The sequence below is a fragment of the Rana temporaria genome, chromosome 9 (genome assembly GCF_905171775.1).
Source record: "Rana temporaria chromosome 9, aRanTem1.1, whole genome shotgun sequence".
Lineage (NCBI taxonomy): Eukaryota > Metazoa > Chordata > Amphibia > Anura > Ranidae > Rana > Rana temporaria.
The window spans coordinates 5,357,426-5,376,322 of NC_053497.1; positions in this window are offsets into that span (position 1 = coordinate 5,357,426).

Sequence of the window (18,897 nt, forward strand, 5' to 3'; positions counted from 1 at the left end):
GAGTGGAAGGATGGATGGAGGAGTGGAAGGATGGATGGAGGAGTGGAAGGATGGATGGAGACATGGATGGATGGGGGGAGGAGAAGGATGGATGGAGACATGGATGGAGGAGTGGAAGGATGGATGGAGACATGGATGGATGGTGGAGTAGAAGGATGGGTGGAGACATGGATGGATAGTGGAGTGGAAGGATGGGTGGAGACATGGATGGATGGGGGAAGGGGAAGGATGGATGGAGACATGGATGGATGGGGGAGTGGAAGGATGAATGGAGGCGTTTTCTGTAAATATTAAAAATGTGTTAAACAGAGTTGTTGGTTTGTGGTGATCAGATACAGGTTAGTTTCACTAGATTTTGAAAATAAGAAGCCTTTTCCTCCTCTTGGTCAGCTTGGCACGGAGCCCAACAGTCCCCCCAAAACCGTTCCCCACCGTGCTACTTTACAGAGTCCATACGATCAATACCTGTAATGCCGTTCTGTTCTGTAAGAACACATCTTGTAAATCAGAATGGAAAGTAGATACAATGTACCCCGGGGGCCGCGTGACGCTCCATTGTGGGGCCACATCTGTATCCGATGAATGGATGTTCTCCTAAACAATTCCACGTAATCATTTTGGCCTTGAGATCAGAGTGAACGGAACGGAGCCGAGTGTTCGAGGCAGAAAAACAATTAGTGTTGATTTACCACGGAGGATGTCTGAATCATCTCAACTTGTTTTCCATCATTTAAGGGTAGGATGGGGTGAGGCTTCATCAGGCGAGACGCATCCAAACAACCATTGAAGAAGAAGAACATTTCTTTCGCAGCTCTACTTAAAAAGCATCATTTATACATCACTAGAAATGATTTGCACTAAACTACCGATCTTCCAATGTTGTGATGTCATTCCATTTGGGTTTCTGATATGAAAGATTCTTTCATTTCCCTTCACCACTTGTCACCCAATTCTGCAATTTCTCTCCTACGTGCCAGAAAATCCCTCAGAACCCCCAAACTTTATATATATATATATATATATATATATATATATATATATAGATCTCTCGATACATATCTCTATCTATCTCTCTATATCTCTATCTATCTCTCTATATCTCTATCTATCTCTCTAAATCTATCTACAGTATCTCTCTATATCTCTCTCTCTATCTCCATCTCTCTCTCTATATATCTCTTTCTATATCTATCTCTCTATATATCTCTCTCTCTATATCTCTCTCTCTTTATCTCTCTCTCTATATATCTCTCTCTCTATCTCACTTTCTCTATATCTCTCTCTCTATATCTCCCTCTCTACATCTCTCTCTATATCTATCTCTCTGTCTCTCTCTATATCTCTTTCTCTATATCTCTCTCTCTATATCTCTTTCTCTATATCTCTCTCTCTCTATCTCTTTCTCTCTCTATATCTCTCTCTCTCTATATCTATCTCTCTGTCTCTCTCTATATCTCGTTCTCTATATCTCTCTATCTCTTTCTCTCTCTCTCTCTCTCTCTCTCTCTCTCTCTCTCTCTCTCTCTCTCTCTCTATATATATATATATATATATATATATATATATATATATATATCTCGCTCTATCTCTCTATATTTCTCTATATCTCTCTCTCTATATATCTCTCTCGCTCTATCTCTCTATATCTCACTCTCTCTATATCTCTCTCTATATCTCTCTCTATATCTATCTCTCTATATCTCTCTCTATATCCATCTCTCTATATCTCTCTCTCTATAGCTCTTTCTCTATATCTCTCTCTCTATCTCTTTCTCTCTCTCTCTCTCTCTCTCTCTCTCTCTATCTATATATATATATATATCTTTTTCTCTATCTCTCTCTCTATATCTCTCTTTATATCTCTTTCTATCTCTCTCTCTATATATATCTCTCTCTATCTCTCTCTCTCTCTCTCTCTCTATATATATATATATATATATATATATATATATCTATATCTCTCTCTCTCTAAATCTCTCTCTCTTTATCTCTCTCTATATCTCTCTCTCTCTCTCTCTCTCTCTCTCTCTATATCTATCTCCATATCTCTCTCTCTCTATATCTATCTCTATCTCTCCTTATCTCTCTCTGTATCTATCTCCCAATATCTCTCTATCGCTCTATTTATCTCTCTCTATATCTATCTCTCTATATCTATCTCTTTATATCTCTATATCTATCTCTCTATCTCGCTCTATATGTCTTTCTCTATCTCTCTCTCTATATCTCTCTCTCTCTATATTTATCTCTCTCTCTCCCTCTATATCTATCTCTTTAAATCTATCGCTCTATTTTTCTCTATATCTCTCTCTCTCTATATCTCTTTCTATATCTCTCTATATCTCTCTCTGTATCTCTATATATCTCTTTCTCTCTATATCTTCTATATCTTTCTCTATCTCTCTCTCTATATATATATCCCTTTCTCTATATCTCTCTCTCTATATATATATATATCTCTCTCTCTCTATATCTACCTCTCTACATCTATCTCTCTATATCTATCTCCCTATATCTCTCTCTCAAATTCAAATTCAAATAAGCTTTATTGGCAGGACCAAATACATGTTGGCATTGCCAAAGCAGTTGAGTTTGTATAGGAAAAGGGGAAGGGGGGGTAATATAAAGGGGAATGGACATAAGTCTGTGAAAGTCCTCAGTCTCTCATGTCCCTCTCAGTCGGTGACACGCTGTCACATATTGGGCGGCTATCTTCACCATTGGCTCCTCTTCTCCCAGTAGAATTTGGAGTTTCCTCTTCTCTTCTGCAGAGTTGAAGTCCGGGATGAGAGCGGAGAGTCTCTGGAAGTGAGTGTCCCTCACTGACGAGTACTTGGGGCAATGTAGCAGGAAGTGTTCCTCATCCTCCGGGAACCCCTGGTCACATTGCTGGCACAGTCTACTCTCCCTGGCCTTGTAGGTCTGTCTGTGCCGCCCTAATTCCACTTCCAGGCTGTGGGCGCTCAGTCTGTACAGGCTCATTGTCTGTCTGTCTTTGGGGTCTTGTAGCACCTCCAGGTACGGGGCCAGTTTGTATTCTCTCTGCAGTGACTGGTAAATTGTTAGTTTTTTGGAGTTTGTTATTGCGTGTCTCCATTCTCCAACATGTTTTTCTTTGGAGTTATAAGTTATGATTTTTATTTGAGATTTTGTCAGGCCGCATTGTTGAGAGTTTGGGATAGACAAGGTGTTGATGAGTTGTTACAGGCTGTTCTGTGAATCCCTCAGAGGTTTGTTAGAGAACCTCAGTGAACAAACAGCATCATGAAGGCCATAGAACCCACCAGACAGGTTAGGGATAAAGTTGTGGAGAAGTATAAAGCAGGGTTAGGTTATAAAAAAAAATCTCCCAAGCTTTGAAGATCTCACGGAGCTTCTGTTCAATCCATCATCGGAAAATGGAAAGAGTATGGCACAACCGCAAACCTACAAAGACATGGCCGTCCACCTAAACTGACCAGGCCGGGCAAGGAGAGCGTTCATCAGAGAAGCAGCCAAGAGGTCCATGGTAACTCTGGAGGAGCTGCAGAAATCCACAGCTCAGGGGGGAGAATCTGTCCACAGGACAACTATTAGTGGTCTCTCCACAGATCTGCCCTTTATGGAAGAGTGACAAGAAGAAAGACATTGGAGAAAGAAAGACATAAGAAGTCCTGTTTGCAGTTTGTGAGAAGCCATGTGGGGGAGGGGACACAGCAAACATGGTCACGTGCTCTGGTCACATGACACCAAAATTGAACTTTTTGGCCTAAAAGCAAAACTCTATGGGCCAGATTCAGAGAGACTTACGACGGCGTATCAGTAGATACGCCGTCGTAAGTCCGAATGAGCGCCAGCGTATTTGTAAGCGTATTCTGGAAACCAGATACGCTTAAATTTGGCCAAGATACGACCGACGTAAGTCTCCTACGCCGTCGTATCTTGGCTGCAGATTTACGCTGGCCGCTAGGGGCGTTTAAGTTGATTTACGTGTCAAATATGTAAATGAGCAAGATACGCCAATTCACGAACGTACGTACGTACGCCCGTCGCAGTAAGCTACGCGGTTTAAGTAAGACATACGCCGGCGTAAAGACAAAACACCTCTGTAGGTGGCGCAGCCCATGCAAAGGTATGGACGTCGTAACTGCCGTCGATTTTACGTTGTTTACGTAAGTCGTACGTGAATGGGGCTGGGCGTAGGTGACGTTCACGTCGAAAGCATTGAGTATTTGCGACGTGATTCTGAGCATGCATGCGCCGTACGAACTGCCTTCATTTACATGGGGTCACGGTTAATTTAAATGTAGCCCGCCCACTACATGACTACTTTGAATTAGGCGGCCCATTTGCGCTACGCCGACGTAACTTAGGGAGCAAGTGCTTTGTGAATACTGGCCTTGCCTTACTATGTTACATCGGTGTAGTGCAAATCGGATGTGCTACGCCGGCCAAAATATACGCGACTCTACGTGAATCTGGCCCTATGTGTGGGGAAACTAACACAGCACATCACCCTGAACACACCATCCCCACCGTGAAACATTGTGGTGGCAGCATCATGTGGTGGGGATGCTTTTCTTCAGCAGGGACAGGGAAGCTGGTCAGAGTTGATGGGAAGATGGATGGAGACAAATACAGGATAATCTTAGAAGAAAACCTGTTAGAGTCTGCAAAAGACTTGAGACTGGGGGGGCCGAGGTTCACCTTCCAGCAGGACAACGACCCTAAAGTACAGCCAGAGCTACAATGGAATGGTTTAGATCAAAGCCTATTCATGTGTTAGAATGTCCCAGTCACAGTCCAGACCTAAATCCCATTGAGAATCTGTGGCAAGACTTGAAAATTGCTGATCACAGACGCTCTCCATCCAATCTGACAGAGCTTGAGAGATTTTACAAAGAAAAATGGGCAGAAATGTCCCTCTCTAGATGTGCAAAGCTGGTGGAGACACCCCCAAAAAGACTTGTAGAGAAAGGGGGTTCTACAGAGTATTGACTCCGGGGGGGGGGGGGCATACAAAAAAAAACGATCTCAGGCTGTCCAGCCTAAAAACTGGCAATGTTTACATCAGCCAGAGCCAGAATGTCATTTTTGCCTCCAAGGGTCATAGAGCTGACCGAGACCATTTGGTCCCCGACCAGCTCTATTGTACACCGTTGCTGGCGGCGGATCCATTTTCTGGCTCCCCGATCGCATGAGAGAGACCGGAAAAGCACCAGAGGGGGGCCGGGGGGAAGCAATCAAGCAGCTAAGCAGACGCTTTGATGGCTTTTATACTGTAGGGAATCGCCAGGAGTAAAAAAAAAAATATCTGGATGAAGCCTGCAGCTGCACCCATCACAAAAAAAAAGTCTGGAGCTCCACTTTAAGGATGGAAGGAACACTGACTGACATTGTTATACTTTGCGGCGTGTTTGGTGTTGCCTTTCTTTCTTTCTGAATGGCGTGCAGACACGTCAGCAAAATGCATGACAACAGGCAACGTATTCTTGGAGACACTGTATTGTAAATCAGTTTTACAACTGTAAGCAATGTCAGCCGTTTTTCCATAAAAACATTTTACGACACCCAACTCGGGTTAATGTTTTACAATCCCACACACCCGGGACTCTGTAGAATGAACCTTCCCCACTTTGTAGGGAATTACGTGATTAACATGGTTTATAAAACACTTTATAAGCAGAAAACAAACTCGCTGTACGTGTCAAGGGTCAGGTATTTTGCTGCAGGTTGTGTCTCCACAACATAAATCTTTCAAGTTGGGCCCGGAGTCAGGAAAAGGAAGCCTAGACGTAGGGCCGACATAACAGGGTTATAAGGGGTCCGGCCTAACCACAACACCAGCATCTGATCACCCATTATCCCCATCTTACCAGCCTAATCTACAATACCTCCTGTATGTGACCTACCATGGGAACACCAACCTTGTTTACCACGGCTCTGCAGCTTACCTTACCCACAACACCACCTCCACCTGGCCACCCCTACCCACAACAACACCCAACTGGCCACCTTTACCCACAGCTTTACCTTCAACAACCTAAGCTTTGTGTATACCCTTAATCCACAATACCACTTGTATCTGGCCTCCCATGAGAACACCAACCCCCTTACCCACAACACCATCTCCATCTGGCCACCCTTACGCACACCACCACCCAACTGGTCACCTTCACCCACAACAACACCTTCAACAGCCTAAGCTTTGTGGATACCCTTAAACACATCATCACATGTATCTGATCACCCATTATCCCCATCTTACTACCCTTATCCACAATACCAACTGTATCTGGCCTTCCATGAGAACACCAACCTTGTTTGCCAAGGCTCTGTAGCCTCCTTTACCCACAACACCACCTCCATCTGGCCACCCCTACCCACACCACCACCCAACTGGCCACCTTCTCCCACAACAACACCTTCAACAGTCTAAGATTTGTGGATACCCTTAAACACATCATCACATGTATCTGATCACCCATTATCCCCATATTTCCAATCTTATCCACAATACCTCCTGTATCTGGCCTCCCATGGGAACACCAACCTTGTTTACCACAGCTCTGTAGCCTCCCTTACCCACAACACCACCTCCACCTGACCACCCCTACCCACAACAACACCCAACTGGCCACCTTTACCCACAACAACACCTTTAACAGCCTAAGCTTTGTGGATACCCTTAAACACATCATCACATGTATCTGATCACCCATTATCCCCATCTTACCAACCTCAATCCACAATACCTCCTTTAGCTGACCTCCCATGAGAACACCAACCTTGTTTGCCAAGGCTCTGTAGCCTCCCTTACCCACAACACCACCTCCACCTGGCCACCCCTATTTACAACAACACCCAACTGGCCACCTTTGCCCACAACACCACCTCCACCTGGCCACTCTTACCCACAACACCCAACTGGCCACCTTCGCCCACAACAACACTTTCAACAGCCTAAGCTTTGTGGATACCCTTAACAACAACATCACATGTATCTGATGACACATTATCCCCATCTTACTACCCTTATCCACACTACTACCTGTATCTGGCCTCCCATAAGAATTCCAAACTTGTTTTCAAAGGCTCTGTAGCCTAACTTACCTACAACACCACCTCCACCTGGCCACCACTACCCACAACAATACCCAACTGGCCACCTTTACCCACAACAACACCTTCAACAGCCTAAGCTTTGTGGATACCCTTAACCACAACATCACAACAACACCAACCCCCCCTCCCCCATTTGGCCACCCCTTCCCACAACAACACCCAACGGACTACCTTTACCTGCAACACCACCTTCCCCTGGTCATTCTTACCCACAACACCATCCTCAACTGCCTAATTTGTTCATCTACAGCAGGGGTCTCCAAACTTTCTAAACAAAGGGCCAGTTTACTGTCCTTCAGACTTAAGGGGGGCCGGACTGTGGGCATTGGGAGCAGAAAAGGCCCCAACAACAGTGGTAATAAAGAATCCCTCATCTTTGGTGTCAGTGGGAGGAATTGTGCCCCATTGTTGGTGTGATTGGGCCCCATTGTTGTTTTGGGGGGTACAGGACATTAATGGGGGAGGGGCAGGGGACACTACAGTGGGGGAGAGGGGGTGATGTGAAGGGGGGCAGATGACACTGTTCTGGGAAGTACAGGACACTATGGAGGGGGGCAGCTGACACTACAGTGGGAGAGAGGGGGCAGAAGACACTGTTTTGGGGGGTACAGGACACTACTGGGTGGAGGGGGGGAGAGGCAGGGGACACTGCAGTGGGGAAGAGGGGGTAATGTGAAAGGGGGCACAAGACACTGTTTTGGGGGTGCAGGAGACTGCCGACCCTCTCTGCTCCTCTGTCTCTCCCTTCCCACAGTTCTCACCTCCTCTCCCTCCCCGCAGCATTCACCTGGGGGGAACAGAGAAGCAGGGGGAGGACCAGAGGAGCAGGGGGAGGACCAGAGGAGCAGGGGGGACGACAGAGGAGCAAGGGGGAGGGGACAGACAGCTGACTCAACAGCTATGGCCTGGGAGTTTCTCACTTCTGCCTAATCTTGTCCCATAAGGGGGGGCACCGAACTGATTCTTTGCCCCGGGTGAAATAATGTCTAGCTTCCCCACTGGTACTGCCTATAAGAGGACCAGTACTAGCCGATCTACTCTAATAAAAGTAGAACGGCTAGTGGCTAGTGAAGGGGGATAGGGGGCTTGTGTGGCTGGGGGGGGGGGGTTGCGGGAGTTGCCCGGCTGCCATGGGAGAGACCTGTCAAAGTGGGCCAGTCTGGATAAAGTCCAGGGCCAAATTTCTGTCCCAGTCCAGCCCTGGTGGGGGGGAGAGGCAGGGGACACTACAGTGGGGGAGAGGGGGTGGTGTGAAAGGGGGCACAAGACACTGTTTTGGGGGTACATGACACTACTGGGTGGGGGAAAGGGGGAGGGGACACTACAGTGGGGGAGAGGGGGTGATGTGAAAGGGGGCACAATACACTATTTTGGGGGTACAGGACACTACTGGGTGGGGGAAAGGGGGCAGGGGACACTACAGTGGGGGAGAGGGGGTGGTGTGAAAGGGGGCACAAGACACTATTTCGGGGTTACAGGACACTACTGGGTGAGGGAAAGGGGGCAGGGGACACCACAGTGGGAGAGAGGGGCTGATTAGATACTGTTTTAGGGGTATAGGACATTACTGGGGGGCAGGGGATACTACAGTGAGGAAGAGGGGGTGATGTGAAGGGGGGCAGAAAACACTGTTTTGGGGGGTACAGGACACTACGGGGGGCAGGGGACACTATAGTGGGGGAGAAGTGGTGATGTAAAGGGGCAGAAGACACTGTTTTGGGGGTACATGACACTATGGGGGGGGTGGCCAGGGACACTACAGTGGAGGGTGATGTGAAGGGGGGCATAAGACACTGTTTTGGGGGTACAGGACACTACTGGGGGTGGGGGGGCAGGGGACACTACAGTGGGGGGGGGGGGGGGTGATGTGGTCCTTCATGACAGATTTTACCTTTACGTTATTTTGCACACCTCCAGTTTACGAACTTCATCATCTCGAGTCTCCGCTTTTAGTTAGAAATGAGATAATCCATTGCACTTCCCTTTACGACACGACATGTTTTTTCTGGATGTGTTGTTTGATTTTAGCAGATCATAAATTGCGAGGTTAAAGTGCTAATTTATTTTTTCTTTGAGAACCTAATTACCATAAGATGCCAAAAGAAAGGAGCCAACAGATGGAGAACCAGCACAACAATACATACTGAAAAGTGGTGTATTTTGGTGGAAATCTGTTGACGATGTTTAAATTTAGAAGGCGCATGATATTTTTCCTCTTTCTTGTGAGGATATATAAGTAGTCGGCAACGACACAATTAGAATAAGTGCAAATATTATTTTATTGTCTGCATGGTGTGTAGGTGGGGTGCCGCGCGGTGTGGCGGCAATAACACACACAGTCCAAGCGCTATGGAAGAAATTGTATTGAAATAACGCAAGACAGTTCACAATAGATTGCATGGGACACTACAGTGGGGGATAGGTGGTGCATGAGGGGGTGCATTGTACTGCATGAATCTATCTATTGTTGATTGGCTGGTGCAGGAGAGAGGGGGCGGCGCTCCTGCGCCCTCTATGGACGCACCGCCACTGGTCACATGGGGTGGCAGCATCCAATTGGATATCTTCCCCAGTGACCCAGGAAAATATAGAGGGACCCTATTGACTTCCTCTCCAACTTCGATGCCACTTCGGAAGAGCGCCACCTACAGTAGAAAAAGTAACTTGTCCCTGCCTACAAGTGACCAGGGATGTGGTTGAGGTTCACCACCACCATGAGCTTGAGGTCAATCCTACAGATTTGAAATTCACAGTCCTGGACAATTTATGTACGGATTCATCTGGGATTCTTTTTATTTTTTTAAAACCACGATGTACTACATGGGTTTTGAACCATGGTCATTGGGTTTAAAAGGGCCAATAAGGGGGTTTTGGATAAGCCAAACACCTCACAATAAAATTAAGGGCACAGAGCAGACATAATGGAAGTGTATTGAAGTGACTGCATGGAAACCACAGAGAAAGTTGGCAAACTGCATTGGAGTAAAGTAAGACATTATGAACCTTTGGTGAACACCTCATCTACCAAAGCTACGAGCTACGGTCATCCTTACCAACAACTCATCACCTGGATCAGCCAAGCCTCTGTGATAGCCTTACTCTCACCTGGCATGGCTCTCAACATCCTCACCTTCCAAGAATGTATTGCCACCTTTGCCCACCCCCATCTCTGTCCTTTCCCATCATGCCACTTTTACCCTGGTCAAGTCTACCCAGTAGAACACCACCATTATCCCATGGCCACCCTGTACACACACCTCTCTGATCATGCCACTCTTACCCTGGCCAAGTCTACCCAGTAGAACAGCACCATTGTCCCATGGCCACTATTGTTCACACACACCTCTCTGATCATGCCACTCTTACCCTGGCCAAGTCTACCCAGTAGACCATCACCATTGTCCCATGGTCATTGTGTACACACACCTCTCTGATCATGCCACTCTTACCCTGGTCAAGTCTACCCAGTAGAATACCCCCATTTTCCCATGGCCACCATTGTTCACACACCTCTCTGATGATGCCACTCTTACCCTGGCCACCTTTGCCCACCACCATCTCTGTCCTTTCCCATCATGCCACTTTTACCCTGGTCGAGTCTACCCAGTAGAACACCACCATTGTCCCATGGCCATCGTGTACACACACCTCTCTGATCATGCCACTCTTACCCTGGTCAAGTCTACCCAGTAGAACACCACCATTGTCCCATGGCTACCATTGTTCACACACCTCTCTGATGATGCCACTCTTACCCTGGCCAAGTCTACATGGTTGAACACCACTATTATCCCATGGCCACCATGTACACACACCTCTCTGATCATGCCACTCTTACCCTAGCCAAGTCTACCCAGTAGAACACCAGCATTGTCCCATGGCCACCATTGTTTACACACCTCTCTGATCATGCCACTCTTACCCTTGTCAAGTCTACCCAGTAGACCACCACCATTGTCCCATGGCCATCATGTACACACACCTCTCTGATCATGCCACTCTTACCCTGGCAAAGTCTACCCAGCAGAACACCACCATTGTCCCATAACCCACCATGGATGAGCGAGTTTAGGGTGAAGGAACGTGACTGGCCTCAACCCGATAGAACATCTTTGGGATGTATTCGAGCAGAGACTGCGAGCCAGGCCTTTCCGTCCAATATCAGTGCCTGACCTCACAAATGGGCTTCTGGAAGAATGATCAAACATTCCCATAGACACACTCCTAAACCTTGTGGACGGCCTTCCCAGAAGAGTTGAAGCTGTTATAGCTGAAAAGGGCGAGGCCAACTTAAAGGGGTTGTAAAGGTAAAAGTTTTTTCACCTTAATGCATCCTATGCATTAAGGTGAAAAAACATCCGATGGTACCGCCCCCCCCCCCCCCCCCCGAGCCCCCGTTTTACTTACCTGACCGTTCGAAATTCCCGGGCGCGTTCATGTGATGTTCTTGGTTTCCCAGCCTGGCCGTTGATTGGCTAGGCTGGGCGGATTGATAGCAGCGCAGCCATTGGCTGGCGCTGCTGTCAATCACAGCGGATGACGCGGCGCACCGGGGGGCGGGCCGAGTGATACAGTCGGCGGCTATGGCCGCCGATGTATCACGGGAGCGCGCTCGCAAAAGCTTTCCACCATGCGAGGGAGCTCGCATGAACGTGGAAAGCTTTTGCGAGGAGGAGCCGAGACAGCCGCCGAGGGACCCCAGAAGACACGGATCCGGGTCACTCTGTGCAAAACGAGCTGCACAGCGGAGGTAAGTATAACATGTTTGTTATTTAAAAAAAAAAAAATTCTGCCTTTAGTGTCCCTTTAATATTGAACCCTACTTTCCTTTAGATTTACCAAAACCATATACTATAAAGGTCATACCTAAACACTTTCAATTTGTATATAGTCAGGCCGGCTCTTGTACTACATAGTTGAAGGAAAATCTAAAGGAAATTGAACAAGAAAATTGTACAATGTATGGCCAGCTTAAGACAATGGCCAGCTATTTGACAATATATAGCCAGATTCAGAGAGACTTAGGCTGGCGTATCAGAAGATACGCCAGCCTAAGTCAGAATTTGCGTCGGCGCTAATTTAAGCGTATTCTGGTAACCAGATACGCTTAAATTAGGTTCAGATACGAGCGGCGTAAGTGTCTTACACCCTCGTATCCTAAAGTGTAATTTTTAGGCTGACCGCTAGGTGGCGCTTCCATTGCGGTCGGCGTAGAATATGTAAATCAGTAGATACGCCTATTCACGAACGTACGCCTGGCCGACGCAGTACAGATACGCCGTTTACGTAACGCATTAGCAGGCCTAAAGTTATTCCATCTTATGGATGGAATAGTAATGTTAAGTATGGCCGCCGTTCCCGCGTCGAAATTCGAAGTCGTCCGTGAATAGGGATTTACGTAGTTTACGTCCACGTCAAAATCAATAGGACCGTGCGGCGGACTTAGCCACAATGCACACTGGGAAATGTAGGCGCACGGCTCATGCGCAGTTCCAAAAAAATGTCAATCACGTTGGGTCAAGCCTAATTATCATAAAACACGCCCCCCCGTACGTACGCCCGCCCGCTTTAGGCTACGCCGCCGTAACTTAGCAGGCAAGTACATAGTGAACCATGTACTTGCCTCGCTAACTTACGGCGGCGTAGCCTAAATGCCATAAGCTACGCCGCCGCAAGTATGCGCTCGCCATCCTGAATCTAGCTATCAGTGTGTATATTGTGAATATACAGGCTAAGAGAAATGTTAATTTATTGATTGTATTCCAATTACTCATATCTTCTTTCTTTTTTTTTCTTTTTTTTTATGTATGGGCCTGCTTGTCTGATGTTAATAAAGAATTATAAAAAATAATATATGAAAACACTGAATTATTGAATAGAATGTCTTATTATTGTTGATAATAATAATAATAATAATAATAATAATAATAATAATAATAATAATAATATAATAATAACAACAACAATAATAATAATAATAATAATAATAATAATAATAATAATAACAATAATAGTAATAATAATAATAAAATTAGAATATTAATATACTACTTAAAATGTAATATGTGATTTCCTGTTCTTTGAAAAGCAATACAACTTTACTTCTTTCTTTCTTTCTTTCTTTCTTTCTTTCTTTCTTTCTTTCTTTCTTTCTTTCTTTCTTTCTTTATCAATTATTTTTATTTTTGCTGAAGCCTTAAAAGTATTGCAGAAAATGCTTGTTTTTAAGAGTTGTGCAAAAAAAAAAAAAAAAAATCAGCTTCTTTAGTAGATGCCAGACTTGTGACCAGCAACACAGGAAGGCAGTAGCTGCCCAAATAAATACATTAAATACTGAATTATTGCTATTATTGTTTAGAGTGTCTTATTATTGTTGATAATAATAATAATAATAATAATAATAATAATAATAATAATAATAATAATAATAATAATATATTATTAAAAAATTAATACATGATTTCCTGTTCTTTGAAAAGCAATATATATAACTTTATTTATTTATTTATTTATCTTTCTTTTTTTTTTTTTTGCCGAAGCCTTAAAAGTATTACAGAAAATGCTTGTTTTTAAGAGTTATGCAAAAAAATAAAAAAATATCAGCTTGTTTAGTAGATGTCAGACTTGTGGCCAGCAACACAGGAAGGCAGTAGCTGCCCAAATAAATAAATAAATAAATAAATAAATGAAATACTGAATTATTGCTATTATTGTTTAGAGTGTCTTATTATTGTTGATAATAATAATAATAATAATAATAATAATAATAATAATAATAATAATAACAACAACAATAGTAATAATAATAATAATAATAATAATAATAATAATAATAATAATAATAATAATAATATATTATTAAAAAAATAATACATGATTTCCTGTTCTTTGAAAAGCAATATATATAACTTTATTTATTTATTTATCTTTTTTTTTTTTTTTTTTTTTTTTTTTTGCCAAAGCCTTAAAAGTATTACAGAAAATGCTTGTTTTTAGAAGTTGTGCAAAAAAATAAAAAAATATCAGCTTGTTTAGTAGATGCCAGACTTGTGGCCAGCAACACAGGAAAGCAGTAGCTGCCTAAATAAATAAATAAATAAATTAAAAACTGAATAAATTGCTATTATTGTTTAGAGTGTCTTATTATTGTTGATAATAATAATAATAATAATAATAATAATAATAATAATAATAATAATAATAACAACAATAGTAATAATAATAATAATAATAATAATAATAATAATAATAATAATAATAATAATATATTATTAAAAAATGAATACAGGCATACCCCACTTTTAAGTACACAATGGGACCAGAGCATGTATGTAAAACGAAAATGTACTTAAAGTGAAACAACACCTTTTTTCACTTCTAGGGTGTAGTGGGGGGTCAGGGGCTGTAGTGGGGGTGTCAGGAGCTGTAGTTGAGGTCTCAGGGGCTGTAGTGGGGGTGTCAGAGGCACACTGGAACAGGGTGGGCTATGCTCTCTGAGCTTCAGTTCCTTCTACCGCGGCTGCAAAATGTCTGTACAGTACTTGTAAGGCACTTACGGGTATGTCCTTACTCGCGAGTGTATGTAAAGTGAGTGTACTTAAAGCGGGGTATGCCTGTACATGATTTCCTGTTCTTTGAAAAGCAATATATATAACTTTATTTATTTATTTATTTATTTTTTGCCGAAGCCTTAAAGGTATTACAGAAAATGCTTGTTTTTAAGAGTTGTGCAAAAAGAAATAAAAAATATCAGCTTGTTTAGTAGATGCCAGACTTGTGGCCAGCAACACAGGAAAGCAGTAGCTGCCCAAATATTACAAAAATGTCACTCTAGGCAGACTGCGCTTTTGTGGTTTTAAGGTAAAATGAATTAGGGCTTAAATATAGAAGCCATGTCATACCACAGAACATAAAAACCTATTAAAATAGAGATTATTTTTTTTTTTTAAACAAATAAAATGTGACTCATAGCAAAAATAACAAGAAATATTTAGAGCTGTAAATATTCTCTTTTCTTAAAGATTTTAAAAGGATTTTTAAAACCATATTTCAGATTCTTAAAACATTTTTTTGGGCATTTACTGGGATCACTCGTATATATTTTATATGTAGGGTACTGGAAATAATAACAGATACTTTATTTTCTATCATACCCAAGGCAACCACTGTTTAACCCTTTCATGGGCAGAGGTCATTGATGCATAAAATGCACTGTATGCACTTCCTCTTTAATGGCCAGCCGCTGCATATACCCTATATTACCAAAAGTATTGGGACGCCTGCCTTTACACACACATGAACTTTAATGGCCTCCCAGTCTTAGTCCGTAGGGTTCAATATTGAGTTGGCCCCGCCCTTTGCAGCTATAACAGCTTCACCTCTTCTGGGAAGGCCGTCCACAAGGTTTAGGAGGGTCTCTATGGGAATTTTTGACCATTCTTCCAGAAGCAAATTTGTGAGGTCAGGCACTGATGTTGGACGAGAAGGCCTGGCTCGCAGTCTCCACTCTTATTCCTACCAAAGTTGTTCTATCGGGTTGAGGTCAGGACTCTGTGCAGGCCAGTCAAGTTCCTTCACCCCAAACTTGCTCATCCATGTCTTTATGGACCTTGCTTTGTGCACTGGTGCGCAATCATGTTGGAACAGGAAGGGGCCGTCCCCAAACTCCTCCCACAAAGATGGGAGCATGAAATGGTCCAACATGTCTTGGTATTCTGACGCCTTAAGAGTTCCCTTCACTGGAACTAAGGGGCCAAGCCCAACCCCTGAAAAACAACCCTGCACCATAACCCCCCTCTGCCAAATGGTTTGGACCAGTGCCTCAGAAGAAGGCCCCATTACAATGGTGGTCAGTGGGAGGAAGAATGCCTTCCTACATTGGTGGGGAGAGATTTTTCCTCCCTACAATTGTGGTCAGTGGAGTAAAGAATGCCCCATGACAATGATGGTCAATGAAAGAAATAAATTCCCATCACAAGGGTGGTCAGTCGGAAGAAGAAGGCCCAATTACAATGAAGAAGAAGAAGAAGAAGAAGAAGAAGAAGAAGAAGAAGGCCCAATTACAATGAAGAAGAAGAAGAAGAAGAAGAAGAAGAAGAAGAAGAAGAAGAAGAAGAAGAAGAAGAAGAAGAAGAAGAAGAAGGCCCAATTACAATGAAGAAGAAGAAGAAGAAGAAGAAGAAGGCCCAATTACAATGAAGAAGAAGAAGAAGAAGAAGAAGAAGAAGAAGGCCCAATTACAATGAAGAAGAAGAAGAAGAAGAAGAAGAAGAAGAAGAAGAAGAAGAAGAAGAAGAAGAAGAAGAAGAAGAAGAAGAAGAAGGCCCAATTACAATGAAGAAGAAGAAGAAGAAGAAGAAGAAGAAGAAGAAGAAGAAGAAGAAGAAGAAGAAGAAGAAGAAGAAGGCCCAATTATAATGAAGAAGAAGAAGAAGAAGAAGAAGAAGAAGAAGAAGAAGAAGAAGAAGAAGAAGAAGAAGAAGAAGAAGAAGAAGAAGGCCCAATTACAATGAAGAAGAAAAAGGAGAAGAAGAAGAAGGCCCAATTACAATAAAGAAGAAGAAGAAGAAGGCCTAATTACAATGAAGAAGAAGAAGGAGAAGAAGAAGAAGAAGGCCCAATTACAATAAAGAAGAAGAAGAAGAAGAAGAAGAAGAAGAAGAAGAAGAAGAAGGCCCAATTACAATGGAGAAGAAGAAGAAGGCCCAATTACAATGGAGAAGAAGAAGAAGGCCCAATTACAATGGAGAAGAAGAAGAAGGCCCAATTACAATGAAGAAGAAGAAGAAGAAGAAGAAGAAGAAGAAGAAGAAGAAGAAGAAGAAGAAGAAGAAGAAGAAGAAGAAGAAGAAGAAGAAGAAGAAGAAGAAGAAGAAGGCCCAATTACAATGAAGAAGAAGAAGAAGAAGAAGAAGGCCCAATTACAATGAAGAAGAAGAAGAAGAAGAAGAAGAAGAAGAAGAAGAAGAAGAAGAAGAAGAAGAAGAAGAAGAAGAAGAAGAAGAAGAAGGCCCAATTACAATGAAGAAGAAGAAGGAGAAGAAGAAGGCCCAAATACAATGGAGAAGAAGAAGAAGGCCCAATTACAATGGAGAAGAAGAAGAAGGCCCAATTACAATGGAGAAGAAGAAGAAGGCCCAATTACAATGGAGAAGAAGAAGAAGAAGGCCCAATTACGAAGAAGAAGAAGAAGAAGAAGAAGAAGAAGAAGAAGAAGAAGAAGAAGAAGAAGAAGAAGAAGAAGAAGAATGCCCCATTACAATGGTGGTCAGCAGGAGGAAGAATGCCCCATTGAAATGGTGGTCTGTGGGAAGAAGGCGGCCCCATTACAATAGTGGTCACTGGGAAGAAGGCCCCATTACAATGGTGGTCAGTGGGAAGAAAAATGCCCCATTGTAAAGGTGGTTAGTGGGAGAAAGAAGGCACCCATACAATGGTGGTGAGTGGGAGGAAGATAATAGTGGTCAGTGGGAGGAAGAATGCCCCATTACAATGGTGGTAAGTGGGAGGAAGAATGTTTGATTACCATGGTGGCAAGTGGGAAGAGGAAAGCACTATTGCAATGGCCCGACAGAGGGAAGAAGGTACCATTACATTGGTGGTCAGTGAGAAGAATGCCCCATTACAATGGTGGTCAGTTGGAGGAAGAATGTCCCATTACATTGGTGGTCAGTGAGAAGTAGAAGGTCGCATTACAATGGTGGTCAGTGAAAAGAAGAATGCCCATTACAATGATGGTCAGTGGGAAAAAGAATGCCCCATTACAATGGTGGCCAGTGATAAGAAGGCCCCATTATAATGGTGGTCAGTGAGAAGAAGGCCCCATTATCATGGTGGTCAGTGAGAAGAAGGCCCCATTACATTGGTGGTCAGTGAGAAGAAGGCCCCATTACATTGGTGGTCAGTGAGAAGAAGACTGCCCATTCCCTGGTGGTCATTTAGGACAATAATGTCTCCTCTTACAATAGATGCCAGTAGGACAAATAGTTAAAAAATATTGGGGTTGATGGTGGTTCTGCTGAATGACATCAGCCAACAAACTACGAGGCCACCACTGAGTAGGAGATCCATCTGAACACTAAGATAAGGAAGTCTAGTCTTCTATGATGATCGTTCTGCCACTGATATGAAGAAACCCTCTACAATACAATACTACAAAGACAAAACAAAGACCAGCCAACCGGTTCATCATACAAAGCTCTATTTTTTCTTTATTTTCATTCATTTTAATCTATTTTCCATATCCTCTATTTGGCAGGGAGAAGTCTGAAGGCCACAATCCATGACTTCACCAATCTCATATTTTCCTAAATAGATGGCTTCTGTTCTAATAAAGTATTCTCGGGATGATCCAATCTATGATGAGGAAGTTTCGCATTTTTGGTGGTTTATGAAGAACTTGGTGGTGAACATAACACTCTGGTATATTGCATTTCAATTTAACACAATTCTTTAAAAAAAAAAAAAAAAAAATTGTGCATTATCATAATTTTTTTTATGTCTGTTGTAACCTTCCAAATCAGGAATATCAGTTACAGATCTTAACCACTTCAGCCCCGTAGACTTTGGCTACCTAACGACGGGCCATTTTTTTGCGATTCTGCACTGCGTCGCTTTAACTGACAATTGCGCGGTCGTGCGGTGTTGCTCCTAAACAAAATTGACGTCCTTTTTTTTTACCACAAATAGAGCTTTGCGCTATAAACAAAAAATAGAGCGACAATTTTGAAAAAAAATTCAATATTTTTTACTTTTCGCTATAATAAATATCCCCCAAAAATATATAAAAAAGTT